This window comes from Pseudorca crassidens, chromosome 6, assembly GCF_039906515.1.
Source record: "Pseudorca crassidens isolate mPseCra1 chromosome 6, mPseCra1.hap1, whole genome shotgun sequence".
Classification (NCBI taxonomy): Eukaryota; Metazoa; Chordata; class Mammalia; order Artiodactyla; family Delphinidae; genus Pseudorca; species Pseudorca crassidens.
This window is the reverse complement of record NC_090301.1, coordinates 75,466,587-75,481,957: the sequence shown is the minus strand read 5'-3', so window position 1 is coordinate 75,481,957 and position 15,371 is coordinate 75,466,587. Positions and strand designations below refer to the sequence as shown.

Genomic DNA, 15,371 nt, shown 5'->3' with positions numbered 1-15,371 from the left:
ACCTCAATAGATGCAGAGAAATCTTTCGACAAAATTCAACACCCATTTATGACAAAAACCCTGCAGAAAGTAGGCATAGAGGGAACTTTCCTCAGCATAATAAAGGCCATATATGACAAACCCACAGCCAACATGGTTCTCAACAGTGAAAAACTGAAACCATTTCCACTAAGATTAGGAACAAGACAAGGTTGCCCACTCTCACCACTATTATTCACCATAGTTTTGGAAGTTTTAGCCAAGCAATCAGAGAAGAAAAAGGAACAAAAGGAATCCAAATCAGAAAACAAGAAGTAAAGCTGTCACTGTTTGCAGATGACATGATACTATACCTAGAGAATCCTAAAGATGCCACCAGCAAACTACTAGAGTTAATCAATGAATTTGGTAAAGTAGCAGGATACAAAATTAATACACATAAATCTCTTGCATTCCTATACACTAATGGTGAAATATCTGAAAGAGAATTTAAGGAAACACTCCCATTTACCACTACAAAAAAATGAATAAAATATCTAGGAATAAACCTATTTAAGGAGACAAAAGACCTGTATGCAAAAAACTATAAGACACTGATGAAAGAAATTAAAGATGATACAAACAAATGGAGAGATATACCATGTTCTTGGATTGGAAGAATCAATATTGTGAAAATAACTCTACTACCCAAAACAAACTACAGGTTCAATGCAATCCCTATCAAAATACCGATGGCATTTTTCACAGTACTAGAACAAAAAAGTTCAATTTGTATGGAAACACAAAAGACCCCGAATAACAAAAGCAATCTTGAGAAAGAAAAACAGAGCTGGAGGAATCAGGCTCCCAGACCTCAGACTATACTACAAACCTACAGTAATCAAGAGGGTATGGTACTGGCACAAAAACAGACATATAGATCAATGGAACAGGATTGAAAGCCCAGAGATAAACCCACATACATGTGGTCACCTCAGTTTTGATAAAGGAGGCAAACATATAAAATGGAGAAAAGACAGCCTCTTCAATAAGTAGTGCTGGGAAAACTGGACAGCTACATGTAAAAGAATGTTATTAGAACACTCCCTAACACCATACACAAAAATAAACTCAAAATTGATTAAAGACCTAAATGTAAGGTCAGACACTATAAAACTCTTAGAGGAAAACAAAGGGAGAACACTCTATGACATAAATCACAGCAAGATCCTTTTTGACCCACCTCCTAGAGAAATGGAAATAAAAACAAAAATAAACAAATGGGACCTAATGAAACTTAAAAGCTTTTGCACAGCAAAGGAAACCATAAGCAAGATGAAAAGACAACCCTCACAATAGGAGAAAATGTTTGCAAATGAAGCAACTGACAAAGGATTAATCTCCAAAATATACAAGCAGTTCATGCAGCTCAACATGAAAAGAACAAACAACCCAATCCCAAAATGGGCTGAAGCCCTAAATAGACATTTCTCCAAAGAAGATATACAGATAGCCAACAAACACATGAAAGAATGCTTAACATCACTAATCATTAGAGAAATGCAAAGCAAAACTACAATGTTGTATCACCTCACACCAGTCAGAATGGCCATCATCAAAAAATCTACAAACAGTAAGTGCTGGAGGAAGTGTGGAGGAAAGGGAACCCTCTTGCACTGTTGGTGGGAATGTAAATTGATACAGCCACTATGGAGAACAGTATGGCAGTTCCTTAAAAAACTAAAAATAGAACTACCATATGACCCAGCAATCCCACTACTTGGGCATATACCCTGAGAAAACCATAATTCAAAAAAAGTCATGTACCACAATGTTCATTGCAACACTGTTTACAATCCCCAGGACATGGAAGCAACCTAAGTGTCCATCGACAGATGAATGGATAAAGAATATGTGACACATATATACAATGGAATATTACTCAGCCATAAAAAGAAACAAAATTGAGTTATTTGTAGTGAGGTGGATGGACCTAGAATCTGTCATACAGAGTGAATTTAGTGAGAAAGAGAAAAACAAATACCGTATGCTAACACATATATATGGAATCTAAAAAAAAAAAATTATTCTGAAGAACCTAGGTGCAGGACGAGAATAAAGATGCAGCCGTAGAGAATGGACTTGAGGACAAGGGGAGGAGAGGAGGAAGGGTAAGCTGGGATGAAGTGAGAGAGTGGCATGGACTTATATATACTACCAAATATAAAATAGATAGCGAGTGGGAAGCAGTGGCATAGCACAGGGAGATCAGCTCGGTGCTTTGTGACCACCTAGAGTGGCGGGATAGGGAGGGTGGTAGGGAGACACAAGAGGGAACAGATATGGGGATATATGTATATGTATAGCTGATTTACTTTGTTATAAAGCAGAAACTAACACACCATTGTAAAGAAATTATACTCCAATAAAGATGTTAAAAAAAATAAATTTCCATGTAAGAGATGTCTTCTTACAGTCCTAGATGTATCTACTGCCACAAAGAGAAAATAAAAACTCTTACTCTTGTTTTTGACTCTGGTTAGATTCACCTTCTACTCACAGAAAGGACCACCTACACATGGCCCTAACTGCAGAAGAGATTACGGAAGCAAAACTTTTTTGCTTTCCTAGAGCCTGTGCTTATTGGCATTGTATAATGACCTACATAACCTAACAAATTCATGACTCCATCTTGGCTGTTTTTATCTTATGTCAGCTGACTCTGGGTTCCCAGAGTTTGTTTTTGACTACTGATACCTCTCTCATCTTTCTCTAGATTTCTCTATATCAATCAATCAATCAATCAATCAATCAATCTATCTATCTATCTATCTATCATCTACCTATGTATCCATCTTTCAGCTCTGTATATCTAACATTTTTTCCTCAATCTTGGTTTTCTGTCTCTGATTAATATTTCCCTAGAGCGGCTTGAAACCAAATCTGTCAATCTCAATTTAAGATATTCTCTAGCTCATGCATACACTTGGTCAGTCCCTTAGTAGTTGCTCAGTGTGTCAGAGTTTTTATGAAGTCAGTGATTGACTTCTAGGCCTTTCCAGTATAATTTCATGTAAACTGCTACCATATATCATGGTGCCTTGTTTATGGTGCTATAATCTTTATACATAGATTCCAATTTATTCATCCATTGTTAGTTGCTGTGCTAGTAAAAAAAAATGCATAGGCAAAAAAAATAAATTTGTGCCTTAGGGAGGCTAGATTTTAGAGTGGAGAAAAGATATATGCAATAATATTACAAAGTGAAATGCTGCACAGTAGTACCTATGGGCTACCTAGGAAAAAATCCTGTATTACGCACTTACTAGTGAATGACTTTAAACATATTAAATTCTACACATATATACTGACACATGATAAGAATTCAATGAATATTTATGGCTAGAGTTGTAGAAGTCTTAACACACAATGAACTCCCAAAACGTGGGGAAATAAGCGTATGTTTACATAATTTTTAGGTTGATATATCTTTTTATTATCTTTGTCACTAACAGTTGTATTCTCAGTATGAACTATCTAGACTTTCATTTGTTGATTGCTCCTTTATTTGAAACTATCTTTCTACCTAGATTTATGGCATTGCCTCGTTCTTCTCTTATAGGCTGATATTGTTTCCTTCATATTAACTCTTGACTTATTCTCTCTAGCAATTCTTATGAGTAGGATCAGATATCATTTTCCAGAATAAAATTTTAATATACTAAGGTATAAAATGTCTTTCTCATAGTACTTATAATCAATCCCATAATTAATAATTTGAAATACTATCTGGAAATTTCTCTAAAATGATTTTCAGTGAAAAAGCAGTTTATAATTAATAGATTGTAGTTGACAATTTCACTGAAGACTTGTAACTTAAAATCAGAAAATAAAAGAGAGAAAAATACCTTGTTGAATGATCTGACATATTAAAAATACTAAGTTTACTTCTGAGTTCTTCGGAAATGCGATCACATTTAGAATTTATGTAGCCATGGCTCCACATTTTTTTTTTTTTTCGGTATGCGGGCCTCTCACTGCTGTGGCCTCTCCCGTTGCGGAACATAGGATCCGGACGCGCTGGCTCAGCGACCATGGCTCCCAGGCCCAGCCGCTCCGCGGCAGGTGGGATCCTCCCAGACCGGGGCACGAACCCGTGTCCCCCACATCGGCAGGTGGACTCCCAACCACTGCGCCACTAGGGAAGCCCCATGGCTCCACATTTATGTAGGCATGGTACTATCAAATTAGAATAGCTCATGTGTTGTTTGTAGAATAATGGTTTAATCTTTTCTCTGATGAGAAAGGCAAGGTTTGGAAGGCAGTAGGGATAGAATCCACTAATAAAATCTTCTCCTCCAACAACAACAAAAAAAGGATAAAATGAGAAACAATGCAGTTCAACTGAAGCTAATTCTTCATTTTAATCATAAATTATTTTGAAAAAAGTTCATGTAATACGGTTTAGATTCCTTCAGCTTTGAGTAAAATCACAGCCTTTTGTAGTTTTCCACCTGCAAATCTTGTGAAGATCAATAATACTATTCTCACAGTCAAAGGGCGATTTTCAGTTTTGATTATGTCTTCCACATTTAGGACACTGTTGAGTGGCACTATTGTAAACACTCTCCTTTCTTGGTTTCTATAGTGATGTTCTATCTATCATCTCTCTCTCTCTCTAATCTACCTATCCATCATCATTTTACCAATATCATTTATCGGTAAGACCCAACTCAATGGTAGTAAAAATTTCACTACCTATCGAACTTTATTTCCTGGAATTCGCCAGCATTTAGAAATGTTTCTGTAATAGCAATTGCAATGTGGTTCTTAATACAGTGTTGTGTTGCATCTTTTTATCTAACATAATGGCTGTCACATAAAAATGTTTGTTGTCGCGATGAGCGGATAGATTGAGTCAACCAGCTTACCTTGCTCAGTGGCCCATATGACCTCATGGTTAGTCTTTTTTAATGTTTGACTTTCCACTGAGTATTGGCAGGCAAATTAGGGAGAGAGGAGAGCATGATGAGGATGTTTATCCTACCGACCTCCGCCCTATCATAGTTTCCTTTTATCAGGGTTGCTTTGGTCTGAAGTTGTTTCTCTTAATGAAAACTAAGTCTCTCTCAGGGGTCATTTCCATAAGGTTGGGGTGAGAGATCCTAGGACATCTATATTTGCTAATCAGCCTTACCCAGATGAAGAGTAAATTTTCTTGCACCTTTATAACAGGAGGTAATATTACAATTTGGAGCAAGGCTCCCACTGAAGTGAGGCTCCCACCTCCCACAGAGACTGGAAGATAGAGGTGCTATCTTCCTTGGTGATTACATTTCCAAGAGATGGCTCCCAGGTCCTTGAGAAAAACTGTCCTGTGATATAAAACTGGTAAAAGTCTTTTAAAAACATTTATTCCTCAAAGGGGCAGAGAAAGAATTTTCGATTACCAATTTTCTAAAGTAAATGCTTTAAGGAAAAGGAAGTAATGGACTTCTGTGGTTAGGCCATTTGGATTCTGTAAAGGACCATGTGGGAGGGAGATCAGGGACTTAGAGGCGGGAGGAAGCCTGTTTAAAGTTTAGCCAAGCTGAACTAAGGAAACTTTAAGGTCATCTTGCTGAGTATTATTTAGAAGGAAAGTACTAAGAGCCCCTTAGAGAGGATGGCTCACAGAAATGTGATGTACAGGCAAATGAAACAAGCTCAGTTAAGTCTGAAGCATGTAATGTGAGAGAAAGTGTTTTTAGAGATGAGTCCATAAAAATTACAAAGTGAAAAGTCTTACAAGTACATTGAAATATAATCTGCTTCAGCTAATTAAAAGGTAATTTAAAACCTACTGGAGGCACAAATGTATGACATAGAAGCAAAACCAAAAAAAAAAGACGAAAATGATGCCACTGAGTCGACGAGGGAACAGCATTTCATTAATAAAAGTACGAGTAAATAATGCCAAAGGTGATCACTTAGAAACAGCTTATGGAGGTAGCAGTTAGAAGTCTGTCCATGGTCTTTAAGACAGAAATCTTCACAGAGCAGTGGAGAAAGGAATTAGATGTAAAGAGTTGAGAAACTAGTGAATAGAAGTAGAAAATATAAAGGAAGGCCATTTTATAGAACTTTCAAGTAATCTGGCAGTAAAGATAAGGAAAGGTAAAACATTGTGATTCTTTATACTAATCAAAGTTTTTAGAAATATTTCTGTATTTGTATGTATTAGGATAGTTTCTATGGCTTAGCTATTTGGGATTTTTCCTCTTTACTTGTTCAGTCTACCTGCCTGGTCCAAAATTTGCTTGGTGGAGAAAAGAAAATGTCTCATCAGGCATATGTCTGCCTCAGATGGATTCATCCCAACCTGATCCTCATTTGTCTGGATTAACCATCTCTAGACCCATTTGTTATATGTCTTGATCTTTGGCCTGCCTCACATCCCTGGCTTAACTGATTTTACCACAGTTAGAAAATAGTTTTCTTAGTAAGACTTTATAAATGTAAATGATTTTATGTTGAGATCTATGGTTGATATAAATAATGTTGAAGTTATTATTATCTCTACTACCCAGTGAAGAACTTAAAGTAAAATTAATTTAGCTACGATAATATTGCCAGTTAATGTAGACTTAACATTTAACTCCAGCAAGGCTCATGCTCTATTCTAAATCACTGTATTTAAGGTTTGAAAAAAAAATAGAGTGGAGACTAAAATGCAAGTGTAGGTATTTTGGTCACCAAGAAAAGTTATATAATCTTGTATAAATAGATAATTTATTATAATTTAAAATTATGTGGGATAGTCAGGTCCAATATAGATAAATATCTTATAATACAATAATAGAACAAAGAATTAAAATATTTTTAGTTTTCTTAAAGACAGAATTAATACACATTGATACCCAATTTGTCTTATTTTATTCGATCAAGTTAGATTTATGTTAAACAGGCTAGTAGTATATTAAATCATTCCTATCTCTTAAAAATACTTAAGAATAATGCATTCATTATTATTCAATTGATCAATAATAGCTTTAATATTACTGTTCTCCCAAGATAAATTTCTCTCTGATCACTGCCCACTATTTAATCATACTTTCAATATTAGTAATACGTTGGTCTAAATGTTTCACGTTGAGCTATTATTATACCTGTACTGTCTTTTCTCTTGCCCAGTAAGCCTGTCAAAATGCAAATTGCTTTCTCTGACCAAAACTACAGCAGGAGCTCAGCCTGGCTCCTTTTTGCACAAAACCAGCAACAGATTTGTTAACGGCTGCTCTTGGGGTCTGTACACATAATGGAAACTTCAGAACCTTGCAGGACCCACAGTTTTTCTGTCTGCAGCCCAGGAATCATTTAACAGTAGATGACTCTTTTGGCAATGTATAATTAAAGAGCTTGTTTTAGCGACACTACACACTGTGAAACACATAATAAAAGAGAGGTGGGGGGAAGGTAACATGCATGAGTGTACAATTTAGATTGTGGCAGAGAATGTGAGTACAGCTGGGAGCTTGACAGTTCTGGCTGTGGTTGCTGAGATCAGATTTGGAAAAACAAATCACTATATGTTTCAACATTAGGTGATGAATGAATCAATAAGCTAATTAAATGTATCTTTCCTTCCTTATTCTGCTAATTGAGACTGGAGAAGATTATAAACAGGTCCACATGACAAACCAGAGGTCGTCATTTAATTTGGATACCGGCATCACCTTTCCAAGGTATTGATATTTGGTTTACAGGGGAATAAAATAAGGAGAATTTAAGTGACTCTGACTTGCATTATTCTGAACACATATGATGCTGCGATTCAGATTGATGGGATGTAATAGATCTTTAGAACAGGACAGCTTTGGATCAATGGGGCTAATGTATTGGGTTATATTTCTTTTATAATCAGCTTGTTAAATGTTCTTCATCATTTGCTGCTAAAAGCAAAGGCAATCCTGTAGTTTAGAAAGTTGATTTAAAAAATAAATTAGAAACTAAAGAGAAGAAATGTATTCTATTCCATTCCTGACAGTTGTACATCCCATTACTCATTAATAACTTACCATGATTAAATGTGTTTTACAGTCATTGTTTACACCATGGATGACATCCTTCTACATGTCTTTTACCATTGACTACTTTTGCCTACATCTGAAATGTATGTAAATGAAATCATACTGTATGTGCACATTCTGATCAAGCTTTTTTTTTTTTTTTTTTTTTTTTTTTTGCGGTGCGCGGACCTCTCACTGTTGTGGCCTCTCCCGTTGCGGAGCACAGGCTCCGGACGCGCAGGCTCAGCGGCCATGGCTCACGGGCCCAGCCGCTCCGCAGCATGTGGGGTCTTCCCAGACCGGGGCACGAACCCGTGTCCCCTGCATCGGCAGGCGGACTCTCAACCACTGCGCCACCAGGGAAGCCCTGATCAAGCTTTTTAAATTAACATTATATTAGTGAGATATATCAAAGTTGTTACACATAAGTGTAGTTCATTCACTTTCATTGATGTAAGACTTTCCATAATAATTCCTATTATTCTATGCCATGCTATATGTGGTTAATATTGATGGACATTTTAGTTATTATAAATAATGCTGATGTAAAGATTGTTTTACATGTATTTTGATTTGGCCTCAATCTTTCAAATTGAGATAATGATTTCAACTGCTTATGCTTTGGAATAAAAGAGAACAGTATTATTATTTTTTTTTTGGTAGATGAGACCTTGCACACCTGCCACTCAATTCCAATATATTTGTATTCTATATGAGGCTCTAAAAAGATTTCAAGAGACCAAAATCATAACATGGCAGTTGAAAATCAGTTCTAGAATATATCTGAGTAATTAAATTCTAACTGGTGCTACACAATGCCCAGATTAGATGAGAAAGAACTGCAAAATTATATAATTTATCATCTTAATAATATTTACAGAGCCCTATGGAGAAAAATAAGGATTAAAAAAATTTATTTGTAATATTTACATATGTTTAATTATGTATTGAAACCATAATTATACATTATACAAATATATTTAAAATATAATACTAATTTTCCAATGATTGATTTTGATTAAAATAAATCAAAATTATGGGAAAAGTGTTAGACTTAAGTGTTAAGGTAAGATTAATAATAAATTTCAATTATTGGAAGAGCTCAAATAAATAATTAACATTTGGTGAACTGTTAATCTACCTTTCAAACTCTGTACTAAACACTTTGCATACCAAATCTTACTCAATTATTGTAAGTATTCTATGAGGTGGGTAATTTATCATCCCCATTTGAGAAAGTCACATTTCTGATCTGCTAAGGGACTTCCAAGATCACAGAGCAAATAGATGGAGAAACTAGGATTTAATGTGTTTCTGTCTGTCCTGGGAACACAGTATCTACCAACTCAGGTAAGTTTTTCTTAAGAACAAGGGCACTGTTTATTTTTCTTATAGTATAAGCACTTATTTACTATAATCTTCAGAATCTTCTTTTTAGAATTCTTAACAGTTTATAGACACTAGTAATATGAGTATCCAAGTATATAATCTGAAGTTGCTTTCAAATCATAGAGGAGTCTGAGCCTAAGAGGCTGCAAATAATTAGATCAAACCCCCAGGAAAAAAATTCATGTTAGATTTCATGAGGTTACACATGACTTAAGAGCTGGGTCTGAATCTTTACTCCCAAGGTTTTGTTTCCATGTTAAACACTTGGCACTAAACTCATAATCCATAAGGGTTGTTCTTCTCTTTGTTTAAGTTATGGGCTTATATTTTTTTCTTCAGGTAAACATGCAGGCTTAAACGTCTTTTAGGAATAGAATATATCTAGCTGATAATGCAGTGAAGTATCCCTTTATTGTCCTTGTCATTCTTTTCCGTTGTTATTCTTTCTTGCTCTGGTTGGTTGTCCAGGAACCAAATGCAATTCTTTCTCCACTACTAAAGTACATCCATACTTTTTATTATGCAGTGCATTGCTTTCAATGGAATCAGTACTTACATGTCACTGGTGTTGCTATTTAGATAGAGTGTTAATCCAAATCACCTCCTGACAATAAACTAATGAAAACTATTGGACTACTATGTTTACTATGCTTGAGAGCATATTACAAAGAGTGACTTTGTGTGTGATTTCCAGGAACGATGAAAGGGTAATGGGCAATGGGAGACCTTCATATATCAGTTTCACCTGAATAAATATGAAAAGATGTAATTGACTTAACTGTCTGTACTTACCAACATTTAAAAATTGTTGGGAATAGTAGAGCTTTCAGAAATGTTTCCTATTAGAAATGCATTACTTTACATGATTACACACAATTATTTCTGTCATGAATCTTCCATTTCCTATTGGTATAGCTTTTTCTACCTCACTATTCACTTAAAAAACAAACAAAATAGAGGCTTGTGGAGACAAATGTTGAGTTGTGACTGAATCATTTGTCACAACTTCTTTTGGAATTTGTGTCAGTGGGTTTCCTTAGGGAAACAGACTGAAAATCAGGTTTGCAAGCAAGAAGTTTAATAGGAGGTGTTTCCTCATGCCCCTCATGTGAGGAAGGGGTAGGAAGACTGGACGGACAGTAGCAACAGAGGCCTCAATCAGTCATTCAGGGGGCTCCGGAGCTGTAGCACTCTTCAGATTTGTCTTTTTTTTTTTTTTTTTTTTTTTTTTTTTCAGTACGTGGGCCTCTCACTGTTGTGGCCTCTCCCGTTGCGGAGCACAGGCTCCGGACACGCAGGCTCAGCGGCCATGGCTCACAGGCCCAGCCGCTCCGCGGCACGTGGGGTCTTCCGGGACCGGGGCACGAACCCATGTCCCCTGCATCGGCAGGCGGACTCTCAACCACTGCGCCACCAGGGAAACCCCCAGATTTGTCATTTTTGACACCAGGGGGTCTGGGCATTTATGTTTTTAATTAAAGTATAGTCAATTTACAATGTTTCAGGGGTACAGCAAAGTGATTCAGTTATATATATATATATATTTTCAGATTCTTTTTTTTCAGATTCTTTTCCATTATAGGTTATTACAAGATATTAAATATAGTTCCCTGTGCTATACAGTAGGTCCTTGTTTACTTTATATGTAGTAGTGTGTATCTGTTAATCCCAAATTCCTAATTTATCCCACCCACAGTCTTTCTCCTTTGGAAACCATAAATTGTTTTCTATGTCTGTGTTTATTTCCACTTTGTAAATAAGTTCATTTGTATCATTTTTTAAGATATAAATGATATTGTATGATATTTGTCTTTCTCTGATTTACTTCACTTAGTATGAGAATGTCTAGGTCCACCAATGTTGCTGCAAATGGCATTATTTTATTCTTTTTTATGGCTGTGTAATACTCCACTGTATATATGTGCCACACCTTCTTTATCCATTCATCTGTCAATGAACATTTAGATTGCTTTCATATCTTGACTATTGTAAATAGTGCTGCTATGAACATTGGGGTGCATACATCTTTTCAAATTAGAATTTTTATCTTTTTCAGATATATGGGCCTGGGCCTTTTGAAACCCTCATAAGAACTGTCTTGGGATGCTGGTTGCCCTGGAAAGAGCATGTCACTGTGGAAGAGGCAGCCTCCTTTGGCTGCAGGAAATTCCTGAAGACGGACTGGGCTGTGAGTTGTCAGGTAAGGTCTCAGTTCCAAAGGAGGATCTGAATATCAGGCCTCAGGATATGTGAATCTTTAAAAGACATGTTTGAAATCAATATGCTACCTACCTCTTTCTATTTATATATGTTATGTTCTGAATGGGGCTTTCCATTTTTTAAAACTCACTCAGTTCTTTAAGTTTCAGTATTCATTTTCTCTCAAAACATGTGAAAAGTGTTCTCTTATTTTGAATATATATACGTATTTTATATTTTTATATTTTTAATCAAATAGGAGGCTAGACATGTCTGAAGGAAACAGAGTACCATATAAAATGCAAGATCAAATATATTCAAAATTAATATTAGAATAATTTCAATTTTAAAGCTTAATGATCCCTCAAATCTAATATGAAATAACAAAATCATAAAAATAAAATATTCTGAAAGTGTATGTAAGCTTTCTCCCAAGTGTTCCTTGATGTTTTGACTCAAAAGTAGATGAAAAGAAATGTTGATGTACCTTTATCAATAAGAATTATATTAAATAACATTATCTAATATAGGCATTCTCTCTTCTGAGTATTAAATTTAACTGAAATTTTAACTAAGCTTTTAGGTAAATCTATTATATCACAAAAGGACATTTAAAAACCATGTGTTCATTTCCTCACATATAGCACAAGTCTGAATCTATGATTTTCAATTCTATGACGTGCTCAGAAAGAATTTTAAATGAATACTATACAGAGCAATGACTTTCAGAAAGGGCTCTCAGCAACTGCTAGCATTTATTGAATGTTATGTTCTAGAAACTGGGCTGTGTACTTAATGTATCTTATCTCATTTAAGTCTCTGCCGGACAAGAAGGTAAGTCCATTAAGACTGTTTTCCAGATGAGAAATCTGAGACTCAGAGTTTAATGAAGTTACCTAAGGCTACAAAGATAGTAAACAGAGAAATCAAGAAATAGATCTATCTTTATTTGGATCCAACACACAGGCTGTTTCTACTATTACCAAGCTATAGGGGTTCAACAAAATTGGTAGTCACCGAGTTGGAAGTTGAGTACTAAGCAGAATGCGTAAGATAAGCAGTCAAAGTTCTTGAAACATAGTACTCAGAGACCATTTCTACCCACTTCCAGAATTAGTGATAACATAGACAGGAAATCAACTTAGATCTAGGGATGGTTATTCCAAAGTTTAATATGTAGAACAGTATAATAACAATTATACACTCCCACAAAAGAGGAGAATAGGGTTGTTCCCTTCCAAAATTTCCCAAGTAATTTTGAGACATAATGGTTTAAACAAATATAATTTTTAAACTGCAGGATCTTAATATAATAACATGCATTGTAAACACCCCCAAAAGAGTAGGGGTATATGAATCATAACTCCAAATGCTTTTGGCCAAATAATCTTTTTCTTTTTTTTAAATTAGCCGTCTCTCAGCACTCATTTCTTCAGGATACATTTCAGTTGATTCTGTGATATTATGTTAAATATAAATATCCACTCCAGAAGAACAAATACACTAAAATTATAGCTACAGGATGACTATATTGTCATTATTTAGAACTACATAAACTAAAAGAACAAAATCAGACAAAAACTGTACAACACAATTAGGAAGCTGGGCTGGATTTCATTTACAAAACCTGCTTAATATACAGTCAGTTCAGTGTTAACTGAATTACTCTCTCTTTTTTCTTTTATTTTTTTCTTGTCTTAAATTAAAACTCCACTAATAAAGAATATTGTGTTACATTTGGCTCCTATTCTGCAATTTTTTTTTAAACATCTTTATTGGAGTATAATTGCTTTACATTGTTGTGTTAGTTTCTGCTGTATAACAAAGTGAATCAGATATATGTATACATATATCCCCATATCCCCTCCCTCTTGCGTCTCCCTCCCACCCACCCTGTCCCACCCCTCTAGGTGGTCACAAAGCACCGAGCTGATCTCCCTGTGCTATGCGGCTGCTTCCCACTAGCTATCTATTTTACGTTTGGTAGTGTATATATGTCCATGCCACCCTCTCACTTTGTCCCAGCTTACCCTTCCCCCTTCCCAGATCCAAACATCCTCAATTCTTTTTCATGCCAACCCTCCCTACAACTTAAATTGTCTTCACTAGAGCAATATACAGATTTTGTCAAGCTGGGACTTGGGAGGCACCAGGACAGGACTGCTAGGGATTTGAGGGACAGAAAGGGGGACCAAGGCCTAAGTTCAGACACATAGAAATGGCAGGAGTTTCTCAAGATAAGAGAAGCAAGCATGTGGGCAGCATAAAGGAGAGAAAAGGGAAGTCACAGGCTAATTTTTTAAAACTGGGCAATGAAGGGCAGGTCTAAGAAGTCAGCTGAAATAGTGGTCCATGGCACAAACTGTAGTGTGGATAACCATGTTTCTGGTACTCAGACAAAAAAAGTTGGCTAAGAAAAGAAGCAAAAAAAAGTGAAAGATCCCAGGCTAATTGCAAGCTATTTGAGGTCAGGACCTAGGCACAGGACACTAGAAACAACTTGATACCAACTCAAGGACTTTCTGAGAATGGTGGGTCTCCTAATTTCCTTCTGTCCAGAATCAGCTCCTCTGAAGTGCTACTCAGATGGAGAACATTAAGCACACGAAACTGAGGGAGTCAGATGAGGGGATAAAAGCAAATGGTTACAACAGTTGTCTCTGTACCTGGAAGGATATCTTAAAGTAGGGGGGCAAGAGATGTCTAAAATGAAGGACTAAGAGGAAGAGAGGAACTCACATTATTCTAAACAATATAGTTGAACTGTGGCTGCATGTACAAAGTCAGATTCCTGGGTTTTTTTTCTATTAATTACTGAAAACTGTTCCCAAATTATTTCATATTTTGCCAGTTTAAGAAGAACCATTATCGGATTTACATGAAAGAAAATTTCATTGAAAGCATCTTCTCAATGATACAGAATTATAAACTGGGAGAGTTAATGTACTAGGTATTTCCCCATTATCCTATTTACTAAGATCACTGCAAAAAAATGTTAACTAATAGACATAGACACTCTCTGAAAACAATGTGAAGTTCTCTTAAGCAAATATTACTTATTACTTTCAGAAGCATAGTTTTTCAATTTAAGTAGCCCCATTATGAGTCTTTTCTCTGGTCACAAATATTTCTGAGTTTCAGGATATGGCCAGTGTCATGTTACGTATGTTTTAAAAAGTGTATGATTTTTTTTAATAGGATAATATTTTGGGTAAAACTTTTACTGAGTATGTGGAGATTAAGGAAAATATCACTCATTAATTATCCTTGGGGAACAAAATTAATCTGGTGCAATATTTTGGATATATAAGCTATATAAACAAACAAAAAACCTTTGCCTAAATTAAAATAGAAGAGATTGTGTGCGATTGGGCACATATGCTTTTATCAACGAAAAGATTAGCCAAAATAATCTGATTTCCTTTCCTCGGTCTAATTTCAATGTCTTTGTTAAAAAGACTAAACCTAGTGACAATGGGAGCAGTGATCATTTCAGTGACACTGGGAAATTTGTTTATGATGGATTTTATGAAATGAATGCAAGTTTTATGGCATACTTACCTTTGAACACACTTTTAAAGTTTTATTTGCTGTAACGCACAATTAGTTAAGATTCAAGCCAAAGTACCGTCCTTGTGCATACAGCATATGTTGTAAGTGGTTCTTGGCTGACTTTGCTGAAGAAGTTTATAAAGTTGTTGCAGTATATTTTCCTTGCCAAAAGAGAAAATAAATAATACTTCTGTGCTGTTATTTCAGGGACATCATTTTAAAGTT

General features: G+C 35.6%; 1 long non-coding RNA gene across 1 annotated transcript in view; it reads left to right on the top strand.

Annotated features, from left to right (window-relative positions):
* Positions 1–7,465: 7,465 nt before the first annotated feature.
* LOC137226636 (uncharacterized) overlaps positions 7,466–15,371 on the top strand; it is a 58,473-nt gene continuing 50,567 nt past the window's right edge. The window contains exons 1-2 of the long non-coding RNA XR_010944437.1: positions 7,466–7,682; positions 11,452–11,595. This is a non-coding gene — a long non-coding RNA (uncharacterized lncRNA). The remainder of the gene's footprint in view (positions 7,683–11,451; positions 11,596–15,371) is intronic.